General features: G+C 44.1%; 1 long non-coding RNA gene across 1 annotated transcript in view; it reads right to left on the minus strand.

The window, feature by feature from the left end:
- Positions 1–14,464, minus strand: part of LOC136572358 (uncharacterized) — a 41,085-nt gene that overhangs the window by 3,053 nt on the left and 23,568 nt on the right. The window lies entirely within an intron of this gene.

Below are 14,464 nucleotides of genomic sequence, written 5' to 3' on the forward strand. Positions count from 1 at the left end.
CTTTTCAGAGTGGCGTCATTTTTAAGTATCTTACTTTTTAGCGTGCCACTAAGTCTCTCCACCTTTCCACTACTCTAAAGGTGGTAGAGTATGTAAAAGGCCTGGGATACACCCAGAGCAGACATGACATGTTACATTCACCTGCGAAGTTTATACCTCTGTCTGACTCTGAATCACTTCTGGTACCCCATATTCACAGTTTACCTCGTTCATGAGCTTCTTTGCGGTTACCTACTTGTTTGCCTTGGTAACAGGGTCGGCCTCCAACCTGCAAAGACATCAACAACAACAAGCACGTATTCATACTTCCCAACAAGTGGGAGCTGAACGTAGTCAATTTGCAATCCCTGAAATGGGTAGAGTGGTCCCGGCAAGTGTGATGTGGCAAATTTACTTCTGCCCTGACTCACCTATGGCATAGATCATGCTAAACTGGACAAATGATGCAGCAGCTACAGAGAACCCAAAAGTCGCCCGTCCTCTTTCAAGCGTCGACGTCATTGCTGCTTTACTAGGTGGGTCTTTCCGTCCATCAGCTGGGCCATCATGGGATACAGGAACTGTGGTGGGCAAGTGCTGTTGACTGTTCACCACACGCTGTCCTGTTTCTGCTGCTCCCATATTAGTACATTTATTCTTTCCTTCCTTGCTGGCTTGTAACTGTAAAAGTCTTTAGCATATCAAAGTCCAAATTTTGTCAATGTCCAAAGTTTTTACCACTGACTCATGCTGTCAGTATCTTTCTTCTTTCTTCTACGGCTTGACGGCTGCTGCTTTTGCTGTGCTGTTGGTGAGGGTGTCGTCTCTTGCTCTCAACTTTGTCAGGTAGAAGTAGGGCCTCCATGAGACTCTGCAGCGGTGCACCATTCCCAATTGGCTGTCCTGCTAAGGTAAAAACTGTCTGGCTTTCCATATTGGGCCGTAATCATGAGCTATGCCAAATGCATACCAGGAGTCAGTGTAAATGGTTGCCGTCTTACCTCTCGCCACTCTACACGCCTCAGTGAGGGCCTTCAGTTCCGCTTCTTGTGCTGAGACATGCGGAGGCAGAGCTTCTGCTTCTAGGACATCTTGTTGTGTGACCACTGCATATCCGATGTGGAGTCGTCAATCCTCACCCTGGTACCATCTGCAAAAAGCTCAACATATGCATTATCAACAGAGATTCCGGTAACTGTTTGCATACCTGTAGTTTCTTAGTGTATTAGTACTAAATAATCATGTTGATATTGTATTTCACATGGCTCGGAATCTTGTAGCACAAAATCATTTATTTATTTATTTATATATATTTTTTTAAACCCAATAGCTGATCTACAACACCTAGATCATCTATGACCCAGATCACCTATGCCTCCCCCCTTTTGAACCAGAATACTCAATGGAAAAAGAGTAATCGCGTTCAAACTAGTACAACGTTGAAAAAGGAAACCAAGAGGCACAAAAACAAGCACTTTGTAGGTCAAGGTGACACTGTACGCAGCGAAGTCTGAGCGAAAATCTCCTTAAAAAAAATTTTTCAGGTCGCAGTTAGCATTTTTTAACACAAGGGGGCGCAACACAAGTAAAATTTTACATCACCCAGTGTTATAGTATTTCAGGGAACGTCCAGCGTTTAACTTTCACACTCCTGTCGGAATATAATTATAGCTTCAGTGTAGACTGACACTAGAATATACAAAAGACTTAAGGAAAAAACTAAAGAATACGGATGAATTAACATCCTACTCTGGGCAATTTAGTCCCTCTTTCTCACATAACAAGTAAAATTACTTCATCAAATTGCGTGAAAAAGTTTGCTGGGTGACTATAGGGAAATTATTCCATCTGTAGGAGCCTTCCGTAACATCATCTGTCTGAACATCCATTGGAGAAGCAGGCAGTGGAAAACAGAGCCCCTGGGAACACACCATGAGAAGGCGTCCCCTGTCATGGATCCCTGGCCTCTGTCCCCCATGCATCAACTCCAATCTTCCATACACTATAAACCAGCTTAGTCATCTACTATGTCCCAAGCTGCATCTTCACAAAGGTTTGTTTCCCTGAACTTATCACACATCCAAAGTGGCCACATCTTGGAGTGTAACAAAGTTCGGTCAAACAAAACCTTACTTCAGACAATCATGAGGTTAGCACTGGATACAGTGGCATTGGGGAATATAGCCCTCCCAAGTGCAGCAAAATGGCCGCCAGAGGCAGAAAGGGGCGGGGCTACAAATTTCCCAGGTGAGGCAAGATGGCTGCTGGACGAGGAAGGGGCGGGGCTTAGTCCTATCCCGGACTGGAATGGCCGGAAGCAACATCACACACCCTGAAACTGAGCACATGGGGGAAGTAATTTCAGGGTGGGAGCAGAGCTCACCACACTTGCTGCAGAAACATTGCAAGTGCGGCCGCCATTATAGGGAGGGGCTGTAGTCAACACAAAGGCATTACATTGTTCATGATTCTCATCTTGAATCTCTTTCCTACATTATACCTTCTCCTAGCAATCTAATACACCTTTCTTTCTGCTTATCTGTCCATAACCCGAGATTTTTTTTTTCTGCAACTTTTCCTGACCCTTTCCCATTGTTCAACAAACTCTGCTCCCTCCCTTTCAGCAACCAAATCACAAGCTCTATGGCCTTTGTCCTTGCTCACTTTGCTCCCCATTCTCTAAACGACCTGCGTCTATGCCTAACCTTCTCAATCTGCTCAACTCTATTCTACCTACCAAGTCTATCCTATCCGAAGTTTCTGGACACAGTAGTGTTCCTCTTGTAAAATCTGCTTTCTTCAAATCCTTCCAATATAACCCCCCTCAGATCACAATGCACATTAATTCTATAACACCGAACAGACGGTACAGATGGGATTACTGGAGAATACCCACAACGGCTCAAGGTATATGGCTTGCCTACCTTTGCGACTGCCCACCCTCCACTAGTAATCCCCAACAGCACTGCCTGCACACAGTTGGGACAGGACATTTAGCTATACACAGTGACTGACGATTATATTCAGTGACCAAAGACCTCAACAATATCCGGAGACGTCAGCCGTCACAAAGCCCGGCTATAATTCCCGCGTATATACCTTTCCACATATGAGAACATAACACGCTCAATCATACATGTGCATACGCGTATCATAAATTTTCCTAACCTCACACTAGTTACCTAGGAGTAAGTGTCTCTAGCGTGCTCCCTCAGACTTAAACAGCCAAGTCTGCCCTTCTGACACATTAACCCTCACAGAATTTGTCTCTTGGTCTTGTATACACAATCTTTAACCGTCTCAGACACAACAGCCACAGCATACAAAATACCCCTAGACAGGTAACATGGTGGTAATCGGGTGGACAGAACTAGAGTTATTACCTGCCTTTCAGTGAAGGTCTAGTCTGCATCAGATACAGGCAGATTAGCAGTTGGAAATCAGCTGGACACAGGTAGATTAAAATAAAGCAATCTTACCGTGTTCTGTAGATTTTTGGGCCCCTAAGTTCCGCATGCTATCTGCCGGTGTCTATACGTTCCAGGCTCTGACTTCACAGATCCACCTGCCCACCCAGGGACGCCACTGAGCTGGAATATGGTTTTCTCCAGCAGGTTTCGGGGTATTCTGTAGCTTCCAAATTTTATAGTGTGCACACATCATCGACCAGATCAGACACAAGTTATCAGTCTCATATCCAAAATGGCTCTATGGGCAGGAACGTCCAAACAGCCTCTTTTATTACAAGACATAACACCTGCCCTTTATGGGCGTTCAACATATTACATCAGTAACATATATATATTCTTATTCGCTGGGTTATATAGAATTCCCTGCCTCCCCCTCTCCCCACCTCTCTCAAATAGGAGCCTTTGTCTTAACAACATGTGGCCAAAACGGAAACTGAAAGTAAGTATCTCTTTGTTGAAGAAGATTCTGTGTGGGGGATGGGGAAGGACTGGGAAAACACTCAAGATGAACACAAGCAATAACATATAACACTATGATTTAACTCTTTCCTTATGCAGCAGAGTTCCACATTAGGCTAAAGTCACAAAACACACATCTTTTCACCATGCCATTGTCCAGCAATTACTATAATAAAATTATGCTGTCATTAGCCTCTAAGAGTTAAAGTGACTACAGCTGCGTAATACATCTAGTTTAGTACAAATCAATAAACATTTTACACTGACTAATCATCATGTCTATCACAACACGTGCCATGCCTGGCCCACGTCTTAAATCTGGTGGTTCAGCGGTTTCTGAAAAACTACCCCCATTTGTCTGTCCTGCTCAGCAAGGTGTGCTGCGTCTGCGCACATTTCAGCAAGTACACCACGGACGCTGCCAACCTGAGGACCCTGCAACGTCCGTTTCAACTGCCAGAGCACCGACTGCTGTGCGATGTGCCCACACACTGGAATTCTAGGCCGCACGTGTTGGCCAGACTGTACAAGCAGCGTAGAGCAATTGTGGAATAGCAGCTGCAACATGGGTGGCGGAATGGAATTCAGCCTCCGCAATTCTTTACTGAGGAGTGGGCATGGATGGCAGATATCTGCCAGGTCCTCTGAAACTTTGAGGAGTCTACCCAGATGGTGAGCTGCGATGCGGCCATCATTAGCATTACCATCCCGCTGCTTTGCCTGCTGAGAAGTTCGCTGCTAAGCATAAATGCCGACGCCTTGCGGTTGGAACAGGAGACAGGGGATGACAGTATGTCACTTGATAGCCAGACCACCCTGATGTCTATATCTCAGTGCGTTTTGGAGGCAGAGGAGGAGGGGGAGAAGGGGGAGGAAGAGGAGGAGGGGGAAGAGACAGCTGGCCACACTGCAGAGGGTACCCATGCTGCTTACCTCTCATCTGTTCAGCGTGTATGGGCTGAAAAGGGGGAGGAGGAAGATGATCCTGAAAGTCATCTTCCTAGTGAGGACAGCAATGTGTTGCGTACTGGGACCCTGGCACACATGGCTGACTTCATGTTAGGCTGCTCTCCCGTGACCCTTGCGTTAGATGCATTCTGGCCTCACAGATTACTGGGTGTACACCCTTCTAGACCCACGGTATAAGGAGGACCTTTCCAGTTTTATTCCCGAAGAGGAAAGGGGTACAAGAGTGATGCAATACCACAGGGCCTTGGTGAAAAAAGTGATGGTAAGTTCCAATCTGACAGCGCTAGTGGCAGAAGATGCAGTTCCGAGGGCCAAGTAGCAAGGGAGGAGCGGGGATCAGGCAGCATGTCCAGTGCAGACAACACTCTCCAAAGCCTTTGCCAGCTTTATGGCTCCCCAGCAGACTGTGTTACCACTCCCCAATAAGGCTGAGTTGGAGGGAGCACTGTAAAAAGATGGTGAGGGAATCGGTAGCCGATCACACCACCATCCTCCGTGATGCCTCTGCTCCATACAACTATTGGGTGTGTTATCGGACCACACCGGTACCGATCTGATGACCTCGTTGCCAGGTGCCAAATTGGTAGATATGGAAGCCCGTGATAAGGAGATTTTGCTAGCAATTATCTATCAATAGCATGAAATCACTCCATGTTATGTCAAGACACCTCCAGTGAGAATCAATGAATGAATTCTACTTCATTGTGAACATTGCCAATTCTTATACAAGAAGAAGAAGGTGTATCCAAATGTTGCCTGGTACAAAGATTAGTGTTACGTCACTTACTGGTACAAAGGTGAAACTACTTGTCGCTTACTCGTACAAAGGTGAAACTACTTGTCGCTTACTGGTACAAAGGTGAAACTACTTAGGACTTATTGACATCTACCAAATAGTCTCAAAGCTCAAAGACACAAAATTACCCAAGCCAGGAGTTTGCTGGTGAATTAGACAATAGTTCTATAATAATTGTGTGTTCTCTCTGTTAACATAGCTTAGCTTTATTTGCTTTCTCTATTGAATTCTTATCTAAGAATCCTAGTTTCTGGCACTACAAAGCATAGGTTTTAGTCTTCTATTTAAGAACCAATAGTCCAAAACTAGATAAGAAACATACACTTATTGCATTCTTTAAACTTAACACTTTATATTCCATGACATTTCCCCCTTTTTGTTTCTTATCTCATCCCAGAACAACAGTAAACATTTGACAAACTTCAGTCCATCCTAGCAATGTCTGCCAGCCTTTTAATTACATTTCTTCACTGGATTCCTCCAAATTACTATTGTTCTGATCAATATAAGAATGTTCAAAGCCGGGTATGCTTAAGAGCTGGGCATAGATACCATTTTGTGCTATCATAGTGGGTATCACCTTTTCAGCAGATTTTGCCAATATACGGCGTATACAAGGTACTAGACAACAACCTACTACTACAAAAGCAATTACTATAATAATCAAGGTGGTAAGAAGAGACATGATCCAAGCACTCCATTGTCCAAAAATGTCCTCCAACCATGATGTAAATGGATCATAAACACCAGAATTTTCTGCAAGTTCAATAGATAGACTTTGTAGTCCATGCAAAGCTTTAGTCACTCATCCGTCCGGAGCCGTGTTGTTGGGGATGTAGGTGCAGCATGAATCCCCAATCATCTTGCAGACTCCTCCTCTTTCTGCTAGAAGCATGTCCAATGCAAGACGGTTCTGAAAGGCCATAGAGGATGTTGGTCCTAGTTGTTCCGCTAATCCTTGTATGGCATCTCTGGTGTAGTTTACAAATCTCTGTTGATTATCTATATATATAAAATTGAATGTATGCGCGTGTGTCTGTCTGCGTGTCTGTCTGTCTGTTTGTCCCTTATGCGCTACTACGCCATTCATCCGATCGCCATGAAACTTTGGGAAGTTGTTGAGTACACTCCTGGGAAGATTATAGGCATAGTACAAATATTCTATGATAAATAGCGCGTGCGCGAGCGTCGTCGACAGTTACGACCCCCCCACGTAGATCGTTCGATTTCCATCATTGCCACTAATTCTCTCACTTCCCGATGTTGTAGAAACATGAAATTTTGCACAAGCATTGATAATGTCATAAATAGGAAAAGCTAATGGGTCCCAACTCGATTATTCAATTCTAGCGCAAAAGAACTAGCGTCCAAATTTTACGTACGGAATCTAATTCTCCAACTTCCCAATGTCATAGATATTTGAAATTTTGCACGAGCATTGATTATGTCATAAATAGGAAAATTTAATGGGTCCCAACTCGATTATTCAATTCTAGTGCAAAAGAACTAACGTCCAAATTTTATGTACAGGATCCTATTCTCTCATTTCTTGGTGTAATAGAAAGTTGAAATTTGGCACGAGCATTGATTATGTCATAAATAGGAAAAGCTAATGGGTCCCAACTCAATTATTCAATTGTAAGTGCCAAAGAATTAGCGTCCAAATTTTACGTGCGGAATGTAATTTTCTCACATAGAAACTTGAAATTTGGCATGGGCATTGAATATGTCATAAACAGGAAATGCTAATGGGTCCCAACTCGATTATTCAATTCTATGCGCAAAAGAATTAGTGTCCAAATTTTACGTACGGAATCTAATTTTTCACATAGAAACTTGAAATTTGGCACTGGCATTGAATATGTCATAAATAGGAAACGCTAATGGGTCCCAACTCCATTATTCAATTCTATGCGCAAAAGAATTAGTGTCCAAATTTTACGTACAGAATATCATTTTCTCACATAGAAACTTGAAATTTGGCATGGGCATTGAATATGCCATAAATAGGGAAAGCTAATGGGTCCCAAGTCGATTATTCAATTCTAAGCGCAAAACAATTAGCGTCCAAATTTTACGTACGGAATCTAATTCTCTCACTTCCTGATATATAAAAATGAATGTCTGTCTGTCTGTCTGTCCTTTATGCATTACTACACCATTCATCCAATTGCCATGAGACTTTGGGAAGTTGCTGAGTACACTCCTGGGAAGATTATAGGCATAGTACAACTATCCTACGATAGGTGGCTCACGTACGAGCATCCTCGACAGTTATGCTCCCCCAGACAAAGATCGTTTGATTTCCATCTCAAGCACGAAAGCAAAAGGCATTACGACCAACGGGATGAGTGTTCAACCAGAAAATGATGCATCCGCCGAATGTTTCGCAAGAAAATTGCTGGATATTGAGAATGCTGAGGTAAAATGAAAGCTGTGCTGTGATTGGTTGCTATTTCTTATACTGCTGAGGTAACATGAAAGCTGTGCTGTGATTGGTTGCTATATATAATACCGCAGAGGTAACATGAAAGCTGCGCTGTGATTGGTTGCTATTTTTTATATTGCTGAGGCAGAATAAAAGTTGTGCTGTGATTGGTTGTTATTTCTCTTACTGCTGAGGTAACATGAAAGCTGCGCTGTGATTGGTTGTTATATTTTATACTGCTAAGGTAACATGAAAGCTGCGCTGTGATTGGTTGTTATCTAGATATATAAAAACAAATGAATGTATGTATGTATGATTGTGTTCGCAGCAACGCGCGACGGGTAAGCTAGTCATTAATAAAAAGTAAATTTCATATAGTCTAACCTGTGAAAGGCCTTTTTGTAAATTGGAACCACGTTGGCAATGCGCCAATCCAATAGTACAACCCCAGTCTTGATAGTATCCACAAATACGACATTGGTTTCCTTTTACTTGAAGTTCTTTTATTTTTAAAGGGAATGAACTGCTCACATGAGGTGATTAGGATCCTTTTAAACTTTTCCCATTTTTCCTCTGTACTGATATTTTTGAGGATGTTGTCCCAATTAATGTTATCGATAGTAGTTATAAGCTGATCAAATTTTGCTTTACTGAAGTTTAATTTGTGTGTCGCTCCCTGATAAGACTTCTTATTGAATGACAGCTGGAAGTTGATTGCATGGTGGTCACTGTTCCCCAAGTGCCCCTCAACCTGCACCCCTTTTATTCGGTCCTGTTTGTTAGTACTAAGTCCAGTCCGTTTTCCCATATTATATCTGGATAATTAAAGTCCCCCATGATAATTACTTTGTTGCGGTTTGACACCTCTTCTATCTGCCTTAGTAGTAAGGTTTCAGTTTCTTCTGTTGCTTTTGGTGGTCTATAGAAAACCCCTATCAGGATTTTGTTATGTTTTTCTCCCTGTATTTCTACCCACAGAGATTCTACGTGTTCATCTCCTGCCCCTTTATCTTCCCGTAGCCTTGGCAATAAGTACAATTTAACGTACAGACATACCCCTCCCCTTTTCTGGTTCCCACGGTCTCTTCTGAAGAGATTGTAACCCTGTAAATTCGCCGCCCAATCGCACTTATCATCAAGCCATGTTTCAGTTATTCCGACTATATCATCATTTTCATCAGCCATGCTCGCTTCAAGCTCACCCACTTTACCGATCAGGCTTCTTGCATTCGTGGTCATACAATTTATACAGTTTTCTTTGTTCTTTAAATTCGTTTTGTTGCTAATGGTACTATTGGCTGATCTGTCAGTCCTAACTGTACTAACCCCATCCCCTGCTCGACCCGCCTTCCCATTGCTTAGACCCAAGTCGCTAGCTGTACTGACTACCCCCCTATTTCTCTTTTTGCCCTCCCCCCAGTCCCTAGTTTAAACACTCCTCCAACCTTCTAGCCATCTTCTCTCCCAGCACACCTGCACCCTCCCATTAAGATGCAGCCCATCCCTACAGTAGAGCCTGTAGCCGACAGCAAAGTCAGCCCAGTTCTCCAGGAACCCAAATCCTTCCTTCTTACACCAACTCCAGAGCCACTTGTTTACCTCCCTAAGATCCTGCTGCCTTTCTAGTGTGGCCTTAGGTGCAGGTAGTATTTCCGAGAAAACTACCCTGGAGGTCCATGCCCTAAGCTTGGACCCTAAGTCCCTGAAATCATTTTTGAGGGCCCTCCATTGACCTCTAATTTGTTCATTGGTGCCAACGTGCACCATGACCGCTGGATCATCTTCAGTCCCTCCCAGAAATCTGTCAATCCGATCCGCAATGTGTCGAACTCGAGCACCAGGAAGACAACACACCGTTCGACGATCCTGGTCTTTATGGCAGATTGCCCTATCTGTCCCCCTTATAATTGAGTCCCCCACCACTATGACCTATCTAGCCTGCTCTGCGCTTCCCGTCCCCGTCTCAATAATTGCTCCAGCTAAGTCTACAGTCAACAAGTACCTTCAGGTCTTTTTGCATATCACTTTTCTCTAGCAGTGCCCCATTTAGTGTATATTGGTGACATCCATTTCTCCTGCCCATGTGCAGAACTTTACATTTAACAATACTGAACTTCCCTTGCCATTTTCCTGCCCAAGCCCCCAGCTTATCTAGGTCCTTTTGTAGTCGTACATTGTCCTCCGTTGTTTTAATTACCTTGTATAATTTTGTATCATCTGCAAATATCGATATTTTACTGTTGCAGTCCCTCTATCAGGTCATTGATAAATATATTGAACAGAATAGGGCCTAATACTGAACCTTGTGGCACCCCACTAGCAATGGTGGCCCAATCAGGGTACAAACCATTTATTACCACCCTCTGCTTTCTAACTGTGAGCCAGTTCTTTACCCAGCTAAGCACATTTTCACACAGTCCGAGCTGCTTCATTTTATATATCAGCCTTTTATGCGGCATGGTGTCAAATGCTTTAGAGAAGTCCAGATATACGAGATCAATAGACTCTCCCAGATCTAGCCTAGAACTTACTTCATTGTAGAAGCTGATCAAATTGGTTTGACATGATCAACCCCTCATGAACCCATGCTGATGAGGAATTATAGCATTGTTTTCCTTGAGGTATTCCAGGATGGTATCTTTCCTCCCTCTCTACCTATTTAACTGTCTGTTTCAAACCAACCCATGTGGAGGATTGAATTTCCAATCACCAGATCCCTCTCTCTTGCTGTTAACTAACTAACCAGTCCTCCTAAGCTTTTGCTAGGTGATAGAAACCCCAATGAGAATCGTGGGGGTGGACAGTAAATAGGGCACAGAGATAAACTGAAAAGCAGAATATGATTGCAAGACATAACCTTTAAGTCATACGTACATTTAAATAAGAACTGGCCACATAGATTCTGTATTGTACCCAATCCAGGACACTGGATGTCCTCTATTCTTACACACTATCTGTTGTGCCATTCATTGGCTCAAATTAAGCTATTTAAAACAATTTGGAATGTCACATGATAGTTCTACGCTAAGGGAGGAGACTCCCTCCCATGTGGATTACGTCTTAATGCCCTGATTCAGGCACATGACAAACGCCTCCAAGTAAGTGTTCTCTACTTATAAATATGTAAGTGTACTATTTTAATATATCTGCTTGATGAAGGCACATTTGCATAGTGCTGAAACGTTTAGCATTAGAAATAAAACTTCAAGTGAGGCACGAACATGATACTATTGTGTCTTTGGACCCTAGAAGTGCGGTGCCATTTTTTTGCTATAAGTGCAATTACCTAGTGAGCACCTGGATTCAGTTTGCTCATCGGCTCTCCAGTGGTACTGGATTGGGGAAAATCACATCTTTACACGCTATTCAGGAAAAAGGGTGCCGATTGGAAATTCCTTGCCAGGGTTAACCCACCGAGTGCCGGGTGAGTAATATTCTCATTGCTATAATGCCTTATTTTATTTGAGCTCACAAGGCACATTTCTTATATACATCTTCTCTGGTCGAACTTCTAAATGAAAACACAAAAATACAACAGTGCACTTCTTTTTCTGTCTGAGCCAAGACTTTCTTACTGTCCATCTCTGTCAGGATTTTGGTAAACTTTGGTAAACAGGTAAGGGTGCCTACCCACTTGCGATTTTTTTTTCTGCGATGTTTTGCGTTTTTTCTCAAGAGCAATTAGTATAGAATGTGTTCTTGTCCATCTGCGTTTTTTTTCCGTTTCGTGGGTTTTTTTCACATAGGAACTGTCAGTTGCATATGTGTCCTTATTTTTCTCTTAATGCACCCATGATTGTCAATGGAGGGCTGCAAAAAACGCCGCGGAAAACGCGCAAAAACCGCGCGAAAACACAGCGTTTTTCACACGCGAAAATCGGCAACGCAAGTGGGTAGGCGCCCTAAGTGTGATTTAAATGCTGCATCATCTTTATGTTTTGCATCGGCAGTTTATTGGGTATTGTCTGGAAACCTGTCTGTATTTGCTCAAAGTTGGAGGAAAACCTACCAAAATTAGGCCGTTAGTGTCATATTTGAAAATTGTCATCTTCTGAAGGATTTTGACCATCACCTCATTTGGGTAGTGCAGTAAAATTCTTTTCTCTTCTCTAATGGCTTGTATTCCTTCTTGCAGTGGTTCCCGTTAGTCTTCTTCCATAAGCATTGCTTCAGATGCAGGAGGATTACCTGTAGTTGATTCTGCTGTCTAACATACACATGTTCATGAACTCGACACGTTTCTATGTACTGGTCCTACAGGGCCTCAGCAGCCTTCTGGTTTCACCTCAAAACTTGGTTATAATAGAAATGGGCTTCTATAAAGTTTCCTGGGGGGTTGTGTTCTCATCTCCATTGCAACTTTCAGGCCCTTCTAGCAACACTGTTGAACATCATGGGAGTTCATGGCTTACATCCTGTGGAACTGCTGAAAGACTGAATGCTCCAAGTGAGTGGGGATCACTGCAGGAATGTAGTTCCCAAATATAAAAGTTATCAGGACTCGCGGCTCCCTCGTGCCCTCACCGCCGGTCCTGTCACATGGGCTGCTGCCGTGCGGCACAGGGGAGCCCCTGTCCTCGTCACCTCCCCTGGCCGTCGAGCTCCTCCTCGCCACCGGGTTGCTAGGGATGCGGTGGGTGTTGCCCCACTAGGCGTCATTGGTACCTTGGCTACCCGGCTTGTGTCTGCTTCTCTGCCTCCTGCAGAGCTGGGGGTGGGTTTCCCAGTGCTGCTAGGTGCTCTCAGCTGCTGTCAGACTCCCCGCCCCAATCAGCTGCTGGGGCGGGAGCTCTGACAGCATTTAGGCCTCATGTCCACGGGGAAAATCAGGCCCGCTCCGGATTCTCCATGGAGAATCCGTAGCGGGTCCCTCCTGCCCCGTGGACATGAGCGCTAAAAAGAAGAATAAACTTACCTCTCACACGCTCCGGATCTTTCCTTCGCCGCGGCATCATGTTCTCTGTTGGTGACGTGCCCCGTGCATGCGCCGTCCCGTAGAAAAAAGATCCGGCCGCGACGGAGAGAAGATGGAGCCGCGGCAAAGGGAAGAACCGGAGCGGGTGAGTAAATTCCGAATTTTGTCTCCCGCGGATCCGGACGGCTTCCATAGGCTCCAACAGAAGCCTGCGGGAGCCGTCCCCACGGGAGACCCGCACGAAAATGGAGCATGGTCCAGATTTTTTCATGCTCCATTTTTTTTTAAATCCCTTTTATTGACCATCCGCGGGTATTTATCTACCCGCGGGTGGTCAATGCATCCCTATGGGATGCGGATCCGCGTGCAGGAGAAGAGTTAAAATCCGCTGCGGATTTTAATTCTTCTTTTGCCCGTGGACATGAGGCCTTAAACCTGCTTGTATCTGCATTCCAGTGCCAGTGTTAGTTTGGTCTTCCTGCTACACCAGCGTACTTCTTTGTGACTCCTGACTTGTTGACTACCTGTTTTTGGACCTGACATTGCCTTTGCCTGACCCTCTTGTACCGCGTACCCTCTCGTTGCTGACCTGGATAGTCTGACTCTCCTTGCTGTTGTTGGTTCCAGTGTCTGTCTGTTTGTTAGTCCCGGTGTCCCCTTCCCCTAGTGAGTGTATGGACCGTAGTCCAGTTTTCACCCTGGGGCTTAGCCCAGGGAGGCAAGTAGATAGGGACAGGAGTTGCCGGTATTTTCAGGGACCTCCAGTTTCCTGGACCCCGAGTCCTGATAAAAGTCACCTGTCATCACCCCTGTTTCAGGAAAGTCGCACCTCAATACTAAGCGCCTTATAAAAAGACTGTGCCAGAGATTGTTATAGTGCTCATGTACATAGCCTATTCCCCTTCAGTGACCAGTAAGCCAGTGTTTACCTGAAACACAAAGTTAAGGTAAGACTTCAAGTAATGCACCCTTGTATGTAAGGTAACGAGTACATTGTACAGTAACAGCTTTTGTGTGCTGTAAACACCTCATGTCCTTCTGTTCATTTCTGCGTCATTATATCATCTCAGTTGTACCTTAGGGGAGAGAAACATGGGCGCTCGCACTAATATGCTCGCCAGTATAGAGCGTATTAGCACATAAACCAAGTACAATTATTTTTTCACTATTCAAACTCCGCACCATTGCGGTAAGGTTTATCTTTTCTCAAATGGAGAAATAATGTGCGATAATCCCAATAGTGAAAATGAAGCCATTGAAATCAATGCTTTTGTTCTGTCTAATTATGCAGCTGTGATTTACACGTCCGCATAATGAAACAAAATCACGCCCATCTGTCTAAGCCCTTACAGTAAGACCAAGAGGCATGCATATGAAATTGGAGAGCGCCACAGATGTGATGAGAGCAATCTTCTTACTATCTTTCTCAGCTCCAGGCACTTGCTAAC

The sequence above is a fragment of the Eleutherodactylus coqui genome, chromosome 7, assembly GCF_035609145.1.
Source record: "Eleutherodactylus coqui strain aEleCoq1 chromosome 7, aEleCoq1.hap1, whole genome shotgun sequence".
NCBI lineage: Eukaryota > Metazoa > Chordata > Amphibia > Anura > Eleutherodactylidae > Eleutherodactylus > Eleutherodactylus coqui.